At 37.3% G+C, this 19423-nt stretch overlaps 1 protein-coding gene and 1 long non-coding RNA gene across 2 annotated transcripts in view; one reads left to right on the top strand and one right to left on the bottom strand.

The window, feature by feature from the left end:
- Nucleotides 1–8210, bottom strand: part of LOC139129489 (uncharacterized) — an 8909-nt gene extending 699 nt beyond the window's left edge. The window contains exons 1-3 of the long non-coding RNA XR_011551596.1: nucleotides 7874–8210; nucleotides 3489–3595; nucleotides 1–496 (exon numbers count right to left, since the gene is read on the bottom strand). The exon at nucleotides 1–496 is cut by the window's left edge and continues 699 nt beyond it. This is a non-coding gene — a long non-coding RNA (uncharacterized lncRNA). The remainder of the gene's footprint in view (nucleotides 497–3488; nucleotides 3596–7873) is intronic.
- The window catches only part of LOC139129490 (uncharacterized), a 76745-nt gene that overhangs the window by 22515 nt on the left and 34807 nt on the right, over nucleotides 1–19423 (top strand). The window lies entirely within an intron of this gene.

Raw genomic sequence — 19423 nt, 5'->3', positions numbered from 1 at the left:
AAAATTAAACACTAAATGTTACACTTAGCTAAGAGCTTTCTGCCCTATATGCACTTTCAGTAATATTTTTCGTTCATACCTTAACTGACGTGAACTCCTGTGGTGAGAGCATGATTCCCAATTACACTTGTAACTGACACAATAAATGCTAATTCCACAACATCCAAAGTACCTCTACGATATGTTCAATACTGTCTGACTTTTTACCTAAACTGGGTGTAAAAGATCTTTATTTACTTTAACAATTTTTCCTTTGTTTGTTTATTTTGGCTGAAAACAGGAGTGGATGACGAGATAAATGGACAATTTACTGAATTTGCATACGAAATATTTACAACATAAACATTTTTGAATACAATCTTGACAGACATTCAAAGAAAAAATCATTGTGTCCCCGTGTAGAGATCGGCTAGCCATCAAAAATCTTCATCACAGTTAGCTTTCGTTTTGACTCGAGCATGAAGAATTCCAACCAATCCATGAGTGCATCGGCTATCTATGTAAGAAATAATAACGCTTTGTTAGGAAATCATTCCGGGTAAAAGATAGGTAAACACTGAATATTACAATGACATTGCTTTCAGGTAACTATAGAGTACAGCTTAACTGCGAGATAACCCTGGCAGTGCTAATTCTGGATGAGTTTTAGACCAATTTTATTTCTGGGTAAATCCAAAGACGTGTGCAAAGTTCAGCGAGAACAAAAGATTCCATTAGACAATAAACTCATCTCATAAGTTTCGTAGCTCGAAGTGGAGAGCAACAAAGTACACAGATTATCAAAATATACATGGTAATGATATTGATATAATAAATCAGCTCTTGAGTATTTTCTTATCGAATAACTGCATGCATATTAACCACAAGGTTCTGAGAAATAAAGGAGTAATGTAAACATTACATAATCAGAACAACTATAACAAAAGTTTGGTTACAACTATAACGAAAGTTATTCTGCTAGGGAAAGCAAGCAAAGTCTTCAGAGACTTGCACCTCTGTCATAATATAATCACTTTCTTCAGACAAAATAAATTTGATGATCATATGAGATATTAACATCATTTTGAAATTCGAAAATATTTTGTCCGTTGACGTAGCTTATTAGTGTATCAGATGCATTACCAGGTGCATTATTTTCATTAAAATGTAAATGTACATGATTTGATTATCAACAGTAAAGTAACAATGCAGCACAGTCCGTGTTAACACGCTGAGATCTCTGTATTTCAATGCGCTGTTTGGCGAAAATCTAGAAACTGATGCAGACGCATGCAACAAAAGCCTGAAAAACGACTGTCAGAAGTTTCAGTTTTTTTCCCGCTATAATTACATATTTATTTAAAACACATTGTCATCTTGAATTGAATTCAATTTCCTACAATAAAATCGCAGCCATTTTCTGTACATTCATATTTAAAATTAGAGAACATCATTTGCTTTGTATAGTAAGTTTTTAAATAACGTGAACATCATATTTTTGTGATGGCAAAGAGAAAAGCCATAGATCATTTGCATGACCAAACAAAGCCAACTAATTGCGTCATGCATTGGTGGCACACTTTGAGTAATAACATTAATATTTTAGCATGGCTCAACTATCCGAAAGAGGGTTTGTTTGACAATAACTGATACATATTACCCAAGTATGCAAGTTTTATCACACTTTCAACAAATCTCAGCCAGGTCGCCCCTGAGAACCTGCATACAAAGGCGATTGGATATGGCTGTTTTAAGAAGAGGGTGTTCAATGTTTTACCCAAAATAGCAAAAAATCAGGCCCCAGAAGATGATACTGCAGACATCATCACGATTTGTACAAAGATGACACAGATCATGCATCCTTGCGACATTCACATCAATTTTCACAGAAATCCGCGAACTTCCGTAACTTTTGAATTGAGTTAATAAATAGATGAGTACGTGTACGTATTTTGTCGCAGAATGCATAAAACAACGGCAGAGTGATGTGAATAATTATCACTGCTGAAAGCCGACCACAGTGCAAATACCCAGTACATAATCGTTGACAGAATAATAATTATGAGGCATTTTAGAAGACTTTTCAACAAGTTAGATCATTTTAAAGTTGTTCACATGAATGATTGATAGGTGACTTTCTCAACAACAAAATTACATAGTTATTATTTGTTAAGAGTTGATATCTTTGCTAATAAAACTTTTGTACGCCGTCGTGTTATTCCCCTCGTTTCGTCAATTTCATGTTTGTTAATGTTGATATCACATCGAGCATCTGAATATTAAAGGACAAAGGTTTTTAAAGCCCAACTTAAACCTTTTGACCTCTCACTGATACCGCCATATTCCATGACGTAACAGTCAAAATGGTGGACTCAAAGTTACCGTTTTATAGGTACATGTAATCATTATTGATGATGAAGTTTTACATTTTCATGTTGGAATAGACAGAATGTCGCATTAGCTCATTTTCGGTAGCTTTCTGATGACCGTTCATGCTTCATGTTATTAATCTACGATACCTAGCACTACGTCTACATAGTCATTGTAATGTTGTGACAACACTATTACTTTTAAGTCAGTCTAATGATACAAAGTACAAAAATTAATATCCAAATTTTGATAGTGACAATTTTACACATTTCATGTAAATAACACTAAGGAGCCTGTTTTGTAAATTTCAAAGCAATCAATCCAATTGTTTTGGAGAGGATGCTTGGAATTTGAACAGTTAGTGGATGCCGCTGCCTACAACAGACGACAGCAAAAGTCCCTAACTGAAGAATTCAACAAACGTTTTTGTTACTTTTGATTTCCTATTTCGGTCATTTCTCGTAAGTGGGACACTTGGGTTCAGGCAAATTACTATTTGTATTTTGAACAATAGTAAATTTGTGAGATTCATAATTACACACATGTACAGTGTACTCACCACAGTATTTATCATTGTCATCTTTTCTTTAACATTACGTTTGATATTACATGCATCTGTGTGAAACGTTTTTTATCGATCATTTTATTTACTTTTACTAATATTGTAACCCAACATATTATCATAACAAAAAGATAATCCGAATGTCATATTTGATAAGATCAAAATTTATCGACTTGCATATGTCTGCTATAAACTGTTAACATTTGGCCGTCATTTAAGCAGATTGACTGTCGCGCATCTCTGATTTGGGTGTGAACGGAAAATACACATAAGAAATTGCCAACTTGTTATCAAATTGGTCCCATAGAAATCACAAATGACTTGCATATGCATGCAAACTGTGATTATTATTGTGCCATGTTTTAAAGAAATCGACCCAGGCATGTCAGAGATATACAGATGCTGGAGAGGACGCATAGATACACGGACAGACTAAATAGAATATTCGAGTCACCCTGACTTCGTCCTTGGGGACTATAAAGCAGTTGCAATTTGAATGTTAAAAAGAAGAAGAGTTAACATGTACAAGTTAGTATTGAGCAGAATTCAAATCTGAGTAAAAAAAATAAATACTCACTTTTTATGGTAAACGTGCGTTTAGAGTCAGCTGTATTTTACACATACCAGGATTTCTAATATTCACTCCTCGGATTATCGCACTCTGCATTGAGCATACCTGTCCTCCTATTTTGGTATAAAAACACATCATTGAGTTAGAATGCAGGTTTGTAGTTTGTGTATCACAGTACGATAAACCCTGTTATGTAATATCTGCAAGCCAGCAATTTTCGTTAGTATACGTTGTAGTCCAACCAAAATTTGTCTCTAAAACTTCCACAGGAGTTAAAGACCAAAGAGCTTGCTGAGTTAGGAAGGTGGAAATCTTTGATAGCTGATTTCATGATGGCCTGACCAAAATGGCAAAAATAGCTGAAAGTATACAATCGAAGAATTCATCATAAATTAGAAGATATCACATTTATATAATCCCTTTCTATATAACATTAAAGCTATCCGACAAGTAATTTTTGAGAAAAAGTGTTTGACAAAAATGGTAAAAATGGCACCAAAATACAAAATTGTGGATTTCATCATTAATTCAATATATAATATTAAAATAATCCATAGGAACCTGAAAACCAAATTCATAGCTATCAGACGAGTAGTGTTTAAGAAGCAAATTTTTTGACCAAAAACGGCAAAAATTGCCCCCAAAATACCAAATTGCAGGTTTCATTTTAATTTCAATATATCATGTAACATAACCTGTAAACTAACTATTAGAGCTATCAAACGGGCAGTTCTCGAGAAAAAAAACGAAAATGGCAAATTGCCCTAAAATACAAAATCAAAGATTTAATCAGAATTTCAAAATATCGCGTTTAGTTCACCTAAAGGAACATTTATACAATATATCAAAGGTATCAGACAATTTCATTTTAATAAACAATGATTTGACCAAATTTGTAGATTTCATCATTATTTTAATATGTAACATTTGAACATTCCTGTAAACCTGTATATCAAATGTCAAAGCTATCGCGCAAGAGGGTTTTCTTAAAGTGATTTTAATCAAAAATGACAAAAATTGCCTTACAATTACAAAGTTGCTTATTTTTGCACAATGTAAAGAAATCTGAAATAGGTCATTTTTAGCTGTCTATATCATAAATATCAAAGCCGTCTGATCGGCAGTTTTTTCATGTGAAGATTTCTAAACAAATTTAACAATTTCAAAACGTGTGGCTGTGTACGGGTTACTTTACAACATATCAAACTTGCATTCACAGATGACGAAAAATTGTTACGCCATCTCTAGTTGTGTGTCTTGCAGCTTGTAAAACCACACAGTTCTGCCAAACATAGTTATGTCAACATAGTGATTTGCATCATGATCTGTAGATCCATAGCCCTACCACTCCCGCCCTTCGCTAGTTTCACTAGCAAAGTGAGTGGTAGGGCTACGGATCCACAGCAACATGATCTGTGAATAAATGACTACTTTACGTGATTTCCATTTCGTCAGAAATGGAAAGTTATAACAGATAAGCTGAATTTTCTAAAACCTAGTGAAGACTAAAGATCGCTGGCAATTTGACAGTAACAATATTTAAGAAATACTCATAACATTATTTATAAAATCAAACTACAAATATGTAGCTAATAAGAAACTGTAAGAGACCACTAGTACTGACCTTTCCGTGTAATGCAAGATTGAGATAACATGTACAGTGTAATGCAAACTGACACTAAGTGTAAATACTTGCGTAAAGATTTGCCTGAACAGAGCTGTAACTGTTTTCAGCCACGTTACGTGTTGAGGGACTGTGATCGAGTCAACACTAACAGTAAGCCGGTATTTGTTAGGAAATATATTCTTGTATTACGTCATTATTAATACAGTGTCTTAACAAGGAAGGCTGACGTGGCTAATCTACATTGATGTCGACAAGGTCGAGAAACAACCGTTTCTCTATTTGACCTCACGTCCACTAATAGATAGTAGAAGCGTGGAGGTACTTGTATTGAATAAGATCAGGTCTGAGAAAGCAGTCGGGAGACGGAGTCGTCTAGTACTATAGATGACTACTTTATTACTATACAACACCTGGGTGAGAGACCGCGCATAGAGTCCACTAACGTGAAGTGTCTCTGTTGTCTGTTGAGGGTATAGATGTCTCAGATTTGGGATTCCCGTAGATATAGCTCATTAGGCGGGGAAAATTTTCTATGAGTCATGACAAAGGCACGTGATGGATTAGACATATTGTCTTAGTAGACTGGACCTCTGGTTGGTAAAATAAGAACAGTGATGTGAAGCGGTGCCTCAAAGTTTAATCTTAGAAGAAATGCTGAGTATCCAGATTTTAAGTTGAACAACTAATATATGAAAAAATTAAGTGTCGTGCATGGCAGAAAACGTGACATTTGTTTTCCGTACGATGACGTGATTACAATTTACATTGATGAATAATAATGCGTTGTCACACTTTCATGATGTCAGATATCAGAATCACCTCTGCTTGTAAATATTCCAGATTTTGTGTTTGTGTTTCGTGTTGTTAGTGTGATCTTATGAACTAAAAAAACAAGCATGAATTCAAAAAATCAGGCTTAATTGAAATAACGTGTTTTAGCATCATTTTTGTAACAGATCTACGATGAGAATTACACATATTATTGTTTTTGATTATGCAATGTACAGTTAGATTACAGTCTTTACTTGGACAGATCTTTGCAAGAGAATATTTTGCTACATTTGACTTGATCACATAACCCAATTCAAGCATTATTATCATTGCCAATAGGTTTGAACAAGTCCAAAGGCATGGAATATACGGCCCGCCATTGGACCCTTGACCATTGTCGCCTGTTTTCTAAAATTCCCCTCTGCGCCAGACGCGCCATAGTCATGTATGTGTACATGATATACATATAAATGAGCGTAGGCGAGGAGCGGAATTTCAGAAAACGGGCAACTGTGCCTTGGCCGTGAATCGGAACTGCTTTGGGGCATCACGAGAGCATTATTTTGGAGTCAATGAGCGGTTGGGTGATTCGGGTTGGCATAGATCGGAATTAAGATGATTTCGGAAGTCGCCATTGTCTACGGACCATTGCAGGGCTGTGGTGGGAGGCCGTGTAACGCCGGTAACACACAGCCCTGCCATGCAGAGCTAACAAACAGCCCTGCCTCGCAGAGCTAGTATACAGCCAGGAACACAAAGCAGGGCTAGACTTTCTCACACATACGAGCTGGCTACATACGCACTGTGTTGTTGCTGGTATGGTCTAACATGGGTTGAGGGACTGTGCGTCTAACTAGGCAAAACCCGGCAAACTCTACTTTGGCAAGAAAGCTTCGCGGCTTCTCCAGCTTTAATACTGAGCTGGCAAGGCTCAGCCAGCCACAGCGCGTAGCAATTGAGAGAGGGACTGTGAGAGTCTAGAGGATACCAGAACTACACCACGCCACTATAAAATACATGTACTGCATGTAGTATTATAATAAATACAACTGTGAATCACGTGATGACAGAAGTTGAATTTTTGTATGTAAAGTGGCAGAATCATGGCTTATTTTTTATATTTGACAATTGGATTGTTAAAATGTAATGCTTTTAAACCGGACAGAAAGTTTGGTCCTGTAAGAGACCAAAATATATAAAATGACATTGCGGTTTTTGAGATTTAGTAGGTTTAACCATACAGGATACTGTTGAAATTGAGATGGAACGCATTTTTAACTACAAATGTTGCGTAATAGTATTAGTATTCTAGTGTTTGGACAGCTCTAAGATCTGAGATTTTATTTCGTCATTATAGGGTTCTTTGTGAACGGGTGGTCTCTACGAGCAATGATTTTTGAATCGGCTGCCAGGAATTCACACTTATTTTGTCAGTGCTGGCTACATGGCCGTTCGCAGTAGCACAGTCCCTCCACTCACTATGACAGTCGCTTGTCGTTAGGTACACAGCGAAATACACACTCAGGGGACTTCGCCACGACTTATGTGATAACCGCTATATCATGCACAGTAGAAGCGAGTTCACTTCTACTGTCTACGGTTGCATCCCGTAGTCTCATTCGTCAACGTTTTTATCTTAACATTGACAGCCGCCTATCCTAGCCTTGAATTGCAAATGATTTGTGTATAATTAGGAGAATATGAATTAAGACAGATACATGATATATATTTACTGCGAGATAGAAAAACAACTTATATTGTACGCGATACTCTTTCAGGCAAATTGATTGTCACATTGATTGTCACATTCCCTATAAATTGAACACGCCTCTGGCAATTTGTACTTTAAGACGTAATGATTTTCATCATTGAGCACGCCTTTAATTAGTTATTAATACTCAGTCATAGTTAAGATTAAACCAAACACGTTACACCTATGGTCAAATGCTTTCCGGAAAAACATGGTATAATATAAAACTGGAAATAAACGTACCTTGTTTTTTTTTCAAGATGTCACCGGATCCTGTCATCTTCTCAACACAATGCCTCTGCCATGTAAGACTTCGAGCAAATACCTCCATACACGAAAACTCGTCACTTTCAAGTTAGTGGTATAATTTCACAGAGATAGCAGACTGTTATTCTCCAGCGTGTACCATAACGGTGAAATTCCCAATTGTGGTCGCGGCCGTACACATCTCACAACAGCTAAGATCCACAGTAAATGTAGTAATGCAGTGCCTTGTCTCAGCTAGCCTAGAATCCTATTCGTCCGCTTGCCTCCGTACCTCCGACCCACTCCCGGAGTGGGTCGGAGGTACGGAGTCAAGCGGACGAATAGGATTCTAGGCTATGTCTCCGCCTGTTATCTTTTCTTTCAAATCTTGTAAGTTCCTGCTGCTCCACGTTTTGTCAGCGACTGACCTTTGAACTCGCGCAATACCACTGAATGAAGTACTTTGTTTGTCCACTTTGCCAGTGCTGATCTCTACCCTCGACTGTTAAAATGGGTGCTGGTCTGCTCCCATCCAGAATAGTGCCTACAAGAATAGCTGCTCGCTATCGCAGTGTTGAAATATTACTGTGACATTTTTGTGTCTGCTTAATAGATGTGAAAATACCGTCTGTCAAAAATGCTGTGTCTAGTGTGAAGGTCATGCACTGTTACAGATATCCTATTTGTCTGTAAATACGTAAGATTATATAACATTACTTCAAGTATTTTTACACAAGATACAAGTATGGCTTATACAAGAGGAGGTCACAGCTATAATGACCTACAACTTGCAAATACTAGCATGAGTTTGAAACGACACAATAGTGAATTGCGAGTCTAAAATGATCGGTTGCTAGTACAAAAAGGAGCGCACTCTGATTTTTTTATGAGAAGGCTTTCTTTGTGAAACTCAATATTGTCACATATAAGGGAGGGTGTAGGCTTGACCTTCATTGGAATACGTTTTTAGGCATGCAACAAAATTGTATCAGCCTGCATTCAGAAGTACCGGGGCACACTCGGATGCACCATGCTTTCCCGACCAAGTGCACCGCCATCGCACAAATCACAGGAGAGTTCGATGAATTAGCCGCATCTTTGATGGGCACCTGCAGCTACAACTCTCACAGCCAGTTAAAATTAGCGCATCAATGATTACAAGTAAGAATCGAATAAAAATAAAGATATATTTTGTATAAGTTCACTGAAGTACTCGCGCGACAGTTGTTCAATGTTAATAGCAAACAAGCTGAAATATCGGGCCTTTTTGAATATTTTAAGCTGCCCAGTACGACACAGTTACTCGGGAGGTGGAGGCACTGTCAGATTAAAATCTCAGCGCGTTTTTACCCTCTTCCTCTTCCATACAATCAAAAACATTTCAAATCAACACTACATGATTTAAAATGTTCAGACCACGTACTGTTATAAGGGCAAGCATTTAAGTCAACAACATTGCATTAAAATGTTGAACCCAAACACTCAATGACAGGACTGTCTTTTAATCAAAAAGCTTGCTGTAGGTCATTGGCCTACAGGGATGTACTACTCCTATTTTGGTGTCTCTATTCCCGTTTTATGAGATTTTAGAGGCTATATTTTGAGCCATTGTGCCCAACCTCTGAAATAATTCTTAAAATTCACCGTCACAGTTTACTGTCATAATTTCAAACCTGGCAAATTTTAATTTACCGCATGTCAAAATACTCAATATTCAGCTTTTGTCAACATTGCCTATGAACAGTATGAAGGTGCATGTACTGTACATTTCTATCTTTTACATATTCCTTTCTCCTTAGGCCAATTGCTAACGATGATATATCCATGTATACTGTGTTTTGTTCACAAGTTGAATATGTGTTTAAGAATGCTGTTGAGAGTCTCAAAATAATAACTATGTTGGTATGTTGAATAACAATATTAAATAGAGTATAAACAGTTGCCGCTTCTGTTCCCTGTTACAAGGTATACTTGTCATTATGAAATTGTGATGGCATTTATTAACTGTGTTGCAAACATAAATGTCGACAAAGGAACGACGTTGCAGCTGTTACATTTGTACTCGGCTCTTTTCGAGCAAGTATAAGAAGCCTTTTGGTTTGGCTGACACATTTGTAGCATAGTATAGCAATAAATATTCAAATCCGCTCAACAGCACAAAACTGATGCAAAGTGTTTTATAATACAAGTATGTGTAATCTGCGAATGTGGGGTACTCCTATTTTCATGCTAACTTTTTTCAAAACGAGTTCTCCTACCCTAGTCTTTCTTTGACATTGAAGAAAATGACAAACACAAAATATCACTGTCTTGCTTTTTAAAAGAAAATGGTAAACAAAACCTATCAAGATCGCGCTTTTCTCTTCAAGTAAAATGGCATTATCTTACTGTTTGCTACACATTTGTAAACCTATAACTACACAAACTGTCGAAATAAAGTAAAAATGTGTAGTTCCATTTAACAGACTGTGCAAAGTATTTCAAGTCATGATCATCAGAAGCCTACAGCCAGCGGAGTTCGGCGGCTGTGACAATTCTGGATGGGTTTCCGAAGAAAAGTTATTGCGCAGAATGGATTTTGAGGCAAAATTTAACAAAAAGTGTGTTTCCGGGCACGTGCCTTTCCAAAAAGGCGTACGTTAGTCGGGATTTCGTTTTCTTTCATTTTCTTCTTGTCTTGATTTTTACACAGACAGAAATAACACATTCCGGACAATCAAAACTTTCTTTGTGGCAACAATTTCCCAGCAACTGTTGTGTACATTCTCCTGTCCAACATGAAATTGTAATGTGCACTTTAAAAAGGTAAACCTTATCAACTCGTTTCATATCAGATAAGTTAATATACATTTAACATGCTTTTCGGAACCATAGTCACAGAAAATTGTATAAACATATTGTCAGCTGTCATACCTGTCAAGCTTCACACTGGATGATTTCCAACTTATCAGCATATTAAGAGCAAACAAAAACATGGGCCATGATTACACATCCAATAAATAACGAAGCACAGTTTTATACCATGAATTTCGGCCATTTGAGTGAAAACCTTCAGCTGCATAGTAAAGAAAGCATATGTAAACTTACCGTCAAGGCAGATGGTCTGATTCTTTCAACAAGGAATGATCACAATATGACCGACTTCAAATAGTATTTTGGATGACTACTATAATGCAAGAATAATATAGCTACGCACTAATTTTAATCGGCCATGCATAGGAGGAATGCCCCTCGACTACAACGAAATAAGTTGACAGCATATATGTTGTACATGATTGATTACATCTTCATACAAAAGATAATAAAAGACAAACGGTCAAATCAATAATGTATTCTCCCGAACATAAACCCGTGCCCGTGTATATGCCACCTATGTGTAGAGGCTTTTAAAATGTACATCCGCGTACAAGTTCCAACCCTAGTTTTTGCTCGAATAAGGAATCGAAAATGAATGACTGATTAGTTTGATTTGTTTGCCGATTGGACGACTTTAGATTTTGGAGATGTCTTCACTGAGCCGTATTTCAAACTATGTCACCAAAAAATAACGCAGTGATTTGTCGCCAAAACTATACAGTGATGTTAGTCAAAAAAGAGTCAGTGTTAGTGAGAGCGTACAGAGCTAGGAAAAGCCTTAAGTTTCGAATAATCACATGGTAAAATTACATTTTGGAATATCAAGATACTGGGCAGTTGTTAAAATAATACGATTATTCTCTTTTCACACTTTTTACCAGGGCTCTTTCTTGTTATAAGAATGTATGCACATAATCATGAGATAGTAATTTATTGGGCATAAAAGTAGAATTTGTACTGTCTATTTTAAAGTATTTTAGTTTAAATACTTAAAAATATGGGTTTTTTTTATTTATGAAAGGGCGGTATAAATCCTAATGTAGTCTGGTGAATGGTCAATGTTTTGTCTCGAAAGCCACAGATTGACAACGCGTAATGGCAAAGTACAGTTTCCATTAACTTAAATGCGTTTATAGTCGTCTTAAAAGGTTTTTTACAATGTCTTCCGGTTTTTGCAACTTTTATACAAGTTTAAGTTGTTGTTGCTTAGATTTAAACGAATATAATTGGCATTGCACGGTGAGGTTCTCCATAGCCCAAATACCACTGTATATCTCAGGCAGTCCCTTAGTCTGAGACGCTTGCACGTCAAGTCACGACAAAGCAACACTCTCAGCATAGTCAATACAGACTAACTGTGTTGTACGACCAGAAAAACCAAGAAGAATTTTCTTTAATATTTACTGGGAAGTCCCTTTGTGATAAACAGCAGCCAACAAAGACATTATGTCTCCATGTCCCCACTGCTTGAATGAAATCGAGTACATAGCATTGGCATCGCCTGCCACTGTGATGCTTGTTTGAAGTTTGAACAACTCTTACTCGAGGTTGCGCGGATTTGTATATTTTGCCAGATTTAAATGAATATTTTATATTTTGTACCCTTATGTCATTAATGGCTTTAAAATGTGATGAGGATTGGCTGGTCAAAAATGAGGTTCGGTAACCGCCAGTAATCCTACGACTGTTTTTGCTTCGACCTATAATCATATGGTTACATGCCCATCACTCAGTATATTATAATAAAAACAACAAAACAGACGTAGTTAATTTTTTGCAAGGTCGATGTGTTTTTCTAAGAAATACAAATTTCCTCTGAACATTTTCTCTTTGATTGTTTAGGAAATATACATAACTATGTAGCCCGAAGAGACTAGCTCGCATTATAAATGACATCATTACAGCGTACTCAAGCATGTGTGCGGTATGGCTGTGACAAAATGATATTGAGAAAGATATCAAATCAATCGCACTTGTAAAGCTCGAGCTTTACAGAAAGAAGACGTCTGAAAACTTCACTAAATTATGTTTGATTGCCTTTGACATATTCCTGTATCCATTTCATGAAACGGTTTGTCATTAGTAGATACCCCCTACACATCATTAACGTCATAACAAACAATGTCATGTCATGTAGCTGTCAGAATGGCCTGTGCTGTCGTGTTTGAGTTCAAAACACATTGTTTGGCTACATGCATAAATTGTCTAACTATCTAACAAATCTATAAAATGCAACAGTTTCTTTTGTTATTTTGTAGTTTGCAGCATGTCGCTTGACATCAGTATATGACCGGAACTGTGATCTTCTTCCGATCGCCAAGTATGTATTAGAAAACAGAATGCGCTCGCAATAATATACCAAAAGGAAAACGTTGAACAGTTCGACAAACTGTTTCCTCCAAACTTTCTTCACTGTGAATATTCTTATTTCTATTGCCTTTCAATTTACAATATATGTGTCGCAAGCATGCACTTGTCGTCGTGAGATCATCTGACATTATCACGACTGATTGACATGTTTTCAAAGAGTGACAAAAAAGAGAGACATGTTCCCAACGTAGTCCAATCCTATTACTGCTGTTGTAAAATATAATAAGGAATAATTTGACGCATTTGTCTTGCTTAGTTTGCAACTTGGGGCGTCACAATTTATTGAAATGTTTTCGATGCAACGGGTCTTGATCAGTGGTGAGTTTTTCGATCTGTTCAGAAGAGGACATCTTCTCTTTCTTCTTACCTCGAGTGCACTCAAGTCTTTCGTCAAACACAACACACATGATCTACAACTGTGGACGTCAATGGCAAACATGTGCAAAAAAAACTATCAAAATTGTCGTATTACAGTTGCACTCTCTATCACTTTCTGCCTGCAAATATATACGGTGAAATTACTTGATGTTAAATTTTATTTGACAATTGTTTGACTTTGCTACTCGTGTCATGGAACAGTGTGACTTACACTATAGGAAAACATTGCGAGACTGGAGTGAGAAAATGACTTTTTCCCACAATTGGTAAGAATGTATTATTATTCTCACCGCTGTCGGTGAGAATATTTAATTCTCACCGGTGAGCTGCGAGAAATGCACTCCTTGGTGAGAATAAAGTATGATAACAGATTCTCACCGGCGAGACTTGAAATTCTCACCAAGCACGGTGAGAATGTATCATACTCATCATTCACTTGTAAGAATCAACCAGACTCGCCGTCCATCAGTGAGAATCAACCAGACTCCACCATTCACTGATGAGAATCAAGCAGACGTGCTGTTCACTTGTGAGAATCAGCAAGACTGGCAGTTCACTGTTCACGATGAACAGCGAGTATGGTTCATTCTCACCTATGAACGGCGAGTCTGGTTGATTCTCACCAGTGAATGGTGGAGTCTGGTTGATTCTCATCTATGAACGGCGAGTCTCTTGATAATTCTCACCTGTGAAAGGTGAGTCTGGTTGATTCTCTCTCATCAGTGAACAGCGAGTCGGTGATTCTTATCAGTAAATGATGAGTATGATATATTCTCAAAATTACAGTTCTTACCGTGCTTGGTGAGAATTTCCAGTTTCACCGGTGAGAATCTGTTATCATACTTTATTCTCACCAAGGAGTGCATTTCTCACAGCTCACCGGTGAGAATTAAAAAATTATCTCTGATAGCGGTGAGAATAACAAGAGATTCTCACCAATTGCGAGAAAGCGTCACTTTGTCGCTCCAGTCTCGCAATTTTTTCCTATAGTGTTAACTACTTCACAATACTTTCCCGATGGATAATATTGTCGGCAATGTTTCTTCACCGATATTGTCTCCTGTACTTTAATTTATACTGCATGGCGATGGTAAGCAAAATTCCACTGACATGGCAATGGCACTATTCTTTCCATTGAAAAAACAGTGATTCGAAAGGTCGGACATCAATGCAGTCTATATCTCTGGAAACTTCTGAAAACCAGTGCTAAACGTTTCCTTTGAGGACTCCACTAAATAGTGAGGGAATAGTGCGCCATAAAAATAAGTCCGCTTATTAGACGCACTTATAACTGTCTTTAACGCAATTAAATAGAAGATTGACAGAGTATGAGGCCTTTCTACAAACTGATTTTGGCAGCCTTCTATAGCCTTGCATCATGTTGATCTTCGTTCCAGTTGCACCAGCCCTTAAGATTTATGCCTCAGAAGTCCGACTCTCTATATTCAAGTGTTGCATATCTGAACAAATACCTCTCCCTTTTAAATGACGGCCGCAGGCGTTCATAGTAATTGTCTTTCATAATATGGTGTTGAATTTCTAGCGTACAGATACTTGCAGTTGATAGTCAGAAACCCTCATAGCAGCAGGTGTGTATTAGCCCATACAATACGGAGGTGTGAATCTGAGGGGCAGCCATGAAGCTGTTAAGGACGTGTGTCTGAACTTTATGACAGCATTTATTTCGTTGTATCTATTGAGGAAACGGGACAATTTTTTTTAGTATCTGAATTTAGCGTGAAGGTACCAATAAAGAGCATCGGGGATTTTTTATGGAACCAAACCAGAGGTGGTTGAGACTTTGGTGAAGAAATTATTTCATTTGAGGAGCTTTGTGAGCGATGTTTTTGAACGTCGTCAATGGGAGGGCCGCTGCAAACAACGCAGTTTTACTTCCGCTTCCAAGTTTTCGGTGGCTTATTTCTTAGATGCCCTATTAACAATAAAAAGTACACTTCAACATATTTTGTTTAAAATTCTTGAAAGGTCTAGGACTTCATTGATGGTTGATCTATAAACGCTGACATGACTACAGCGGCCGACTGTCCAGCCATGTAATTTGAAAATGAGGAATTGCAGCCTGATGTTATTTTGTGAGTTTGATGTTGCATGATGCAGGCTGAACACTCTCATTCACCAAGTTGAACTTGAAATATAATAGAGGTAGTTCCACTATAATAGTGTTTCATAAACAGACCTTAAATGTGTGGAAAATATCGGCTCTCCAAACTACTTTGTTTTTAAATCAGGATTGTTCCCAACAGGAGTATCGTAAGTATATGTACATCATACACATACCAATGTGCAGGAGATAAACTAAGGTAGGACTGCACCCAACAGAGCGTGTTTCACTCAAAATCATTTTGCGAAGATTTATTAAATTTTAAGTAATTTATGAACCCAAGATTAAAATATTGGTCGGGGTTTACCTTTTACCTTCTCAAGTGGTCGTAACTTGGATGACAAAGAAGTGTAAATTTTTGCAAAATTATGTAAGTCAGCCGATTTTCTGAATTCTATTGTCTCAAAAATTCAGGATTTCAAAACAATTTCCTCTCTGACAGCGTAAAATTTTGCGAAATTTTGTTTGGCAATAAAGTTATTACAATTCGAATAAGAGGCATTTTATTTTTGCGTATCATGATTTTATCTCTTTTTTGAATTTCAGTCTTTCAACCTTTCCATTTTAGGATAAAGATAAATAATAATACAAAATAAATAGTTTTTTCTACAAATGCTCCTTTTTAAATTTCAGGAGATAGTGTCAAGTTTTCGACTTAAATTTATCATCAACACTGAAATTAAGGTTTCCTAACCGAAATACTGCCCCCTTCATCGTTTGAGTAAACTATTTCTCCGATACTAAAACTTAAGATTTTGTACCGTTTTAATAATACATACCATGAGGTTTCCTTACCGTATTATCATCTTTGATACCAAGGGCAATCCGTCTACTATGCGCTTGTATTCGTAAGGCGAGCGGTTCATTTTACATAACAACTCGTTTAACAACGGGAATCCAAACCTCAGGAAAGCACAAACGGTAGCTGCACCTGCAACATTATCGTCAAGATTTTGACTGAATTTTGAAGAAACAATAGAATCAGCAAACCAGGTTTCAATATAGACCAAGCAATAAGCCAAATCTTTTGAACAAGTGACGAAATTTTCTACTGCACTAAACTAGGTGTTACAATGTTTGTGTTATTGTGAGTGATTTTTTGACAAAACTGTCTATCGCGTGACCAGTAACCAGTGAGATATCCATTTCTCTCAAACTGCGTTTAAACAGTATACGTTCTAGTTTTCTCGGGATCTGTAGTTATCCTGTATTATATTTGCTGATTTGCCATTTGTGGTCTGCAATCTGGGAAAATCATGTTCGTCATCACATCTTTCTGTACGCATACGGGATGACAAAATGCTTCAATTTAGGAAATAATGTAAAGAAAAGGTCATTCTGACATCTGGAGTGTAACAGATAGAATTTCTTATCCATTTTGCCAGCAATTGTTCTGTTCACACGCCATGAACGCCTTCTGTTTCCGTCAAAACCTATTACTCAATAGTCGGTCTAAGGGAATTTTCTTGCCGGTAACCAAGACGACGCGGTTGGTCGCTTTGCATTGCTTATACTATTAGTTATCCGACATACCAACCCATTGACGAAATTTTAGGACTGCTATTGAGTAATCCCCGAAAACTCTCTGGAGGACGTTGTGTGTATCAGATTCCCGGCGAACAGGAATCAGTTACTCAAGGAATTTGTAAACACAGCAGCGAGATCGACGTGGACTCTGAACTCCGAATATAAATTCTGGATAGTGTCTACTGAGCAAACACCTGTAACTGATATGAACTTGGACAGGCGCTTGTTGAGATTTTCTGTTCTGTTTAAACAGTATTGCCGGATAGTCATTGTAGACTTTGTTTTTTTAGTCATCATTCATGTTGATTTTTAACATTATAATTTTTTTCGTAATTTATTGTTTAATTTATTGTATTACCATTGCTCAGGCCATAGTTTGCTTAAACAATATATCAATACCTCATGGATCAAACTATTTTCTTTTTAGTGCATGTTCTATGCAAATATTTAACCACCACCGTCTTTATTAAAGCGGGTGTCACCTTGCATTGCCTAAGGAAGCGACTCGGGTTAATAGGCAGTGCACGTATCGATCGGCATTTTCACATAGAAGAAGAGGTAACACACCCGACGTGGTAATTTTTTTTATCAGCTCGGTCACAAAAGAGTTCAAAAATTTGTTAGTTTTTCAAAAACAGTGCACATACAGTGCAGTTTTACTCGAAAACCCGTGGTTTTTAGTTTCCTTACTTGAAAAATTGCAAGTACAATCAACCTTAGTGATCTGTTTACGGCAATCGAGAGCTGGGTATACTGGGCAAAAAAGTCTTGTCTTGGAGTTTTGAAATTCGCTTTCAGATATATTCATTCACTGTCCATAGGTGAAAAATCAGGCAACTTTATCAAGGCGCCGCCAACATATACTTATTTGAATAAAGTACACTTTGCCAAAAACAGAACTGAGAAAATCGACGATTTGTGTAAACGACCCATTCGTCACACATCGTAGCGAAGAAGTCCAACTCACGCACTGTTTTCTCAGAATTTTATAGCACCAGTACTTTGAAAGTTGAAATATTTAGCATCATGTTTAGAATCTCAGATCGCGTGAAAATTGAAAGAAATCGCACAGTGAAACTGCTATTGCTTGGTGCCAGCAGTGGGTAGTATTTACACAACAAACAAAGCAGAGTAATTCACGGTTTAATCCATTTGTCGAACGCAAAACTGGCATATTAACTGTATACTGTTGTCTCAACGGTTACAATCTAGTTACCACCGCACCGTTCACGGTCAAGACGAAAATGTCGAAGCTTGTGTAAAACAGTCTAACTACCCGATCGAGACCTGTGTGCTGTCGTCGCGTCGGGCATTCACTAGAGTGGTCAACTTCCTGTCTCGCGATCGGCGATTTATACATGTTCTTTGTTAGAAGTGATTGTCAAGTTTATACTAGCGCCGACTTCTATATACAAACAGGACCAGGCCAACGGAGCTATTCATCGAAAAAGCTAACTCCAGAAGCAATTTTTGAGGGCAGGAGAAATTTTAATTTTGCTAGGGTAGGGGACATATTTTAGGTGGCAGGGGAGCAAATTTTTTGTTTTTTTGTCGGGCAGGGCAGATATTGGTTGATTGTCCTGTTGACAGGGCTTGGCGAAATACGAGGAGAGGGAAAGCCTACTTGTAAAACGGGGACAGCGGGAATTCATCCATGGTGTTTCTGGGGATGGGGACACAGGGCAAGTACGTATACCTTTTAAAGGTTACCCAGACTACTTAGCCTATCGATTGACCCAACATCTCACTCTATGTACTGCAAGATTGAAACCAAATAGAAGGGCACTGCAGTATGTGTCTGCATGGGAATGTTAATTTTAAGGGGAAATTTTTTCTCAGGGCAGGGAAAAATCGACAGTTTTTTTCATCACAGGGTAGGGTAGCTTCATGTCTGCAGGGGAAAATGGAATGACAAAATTTTGAGGGGAATTTTTTTTCCAGGGCAGGGGAAATCGGCAAGTTTTTTCACCACAGGGCAGTGGAGCTTCAAACATTCACAGTGGGGAGGGGAAACAGGCCAAAATATAGTAGGGGATTGGTTAAGTCGAAAATGTTCAGTGGGAGGGCAAATTATCATGAACAGCTAATTAATTACCCTCATGACTTAAAATTAGTCAGTTCACATTACTTGTCATGCACAATATATCTTATCATAGTAAAGACCCCTTTAAAAGTGCCTGCACCTACAGGACGTCAGTTGCAAGTTTTTTCTACCTAAAGATGAGATCAATAACTCTTGACGCCATTAAAACTTCAGTCGTTCAAATTCATTTTTGCACTCTCCTGTAGGCATG

This window comes from Ptychodera flava, chromosome 3 (assembly GCF_041260155.1).
Source record: "Ptychodera flava strain L36383 chromosome 3, AS_Pfla_20210202, whole genome shotgun sequence".
Taxonomy (NCBI): domain Eukaryota; kingdom Metazoa; phylum Hemichordata; class Enteropneusta; family Ptychoderidae; genus Ptychodera; species Ptychodera flava.
This window is presented reverse-complemented; position numbering and strand designations above follow the sequence as displayed.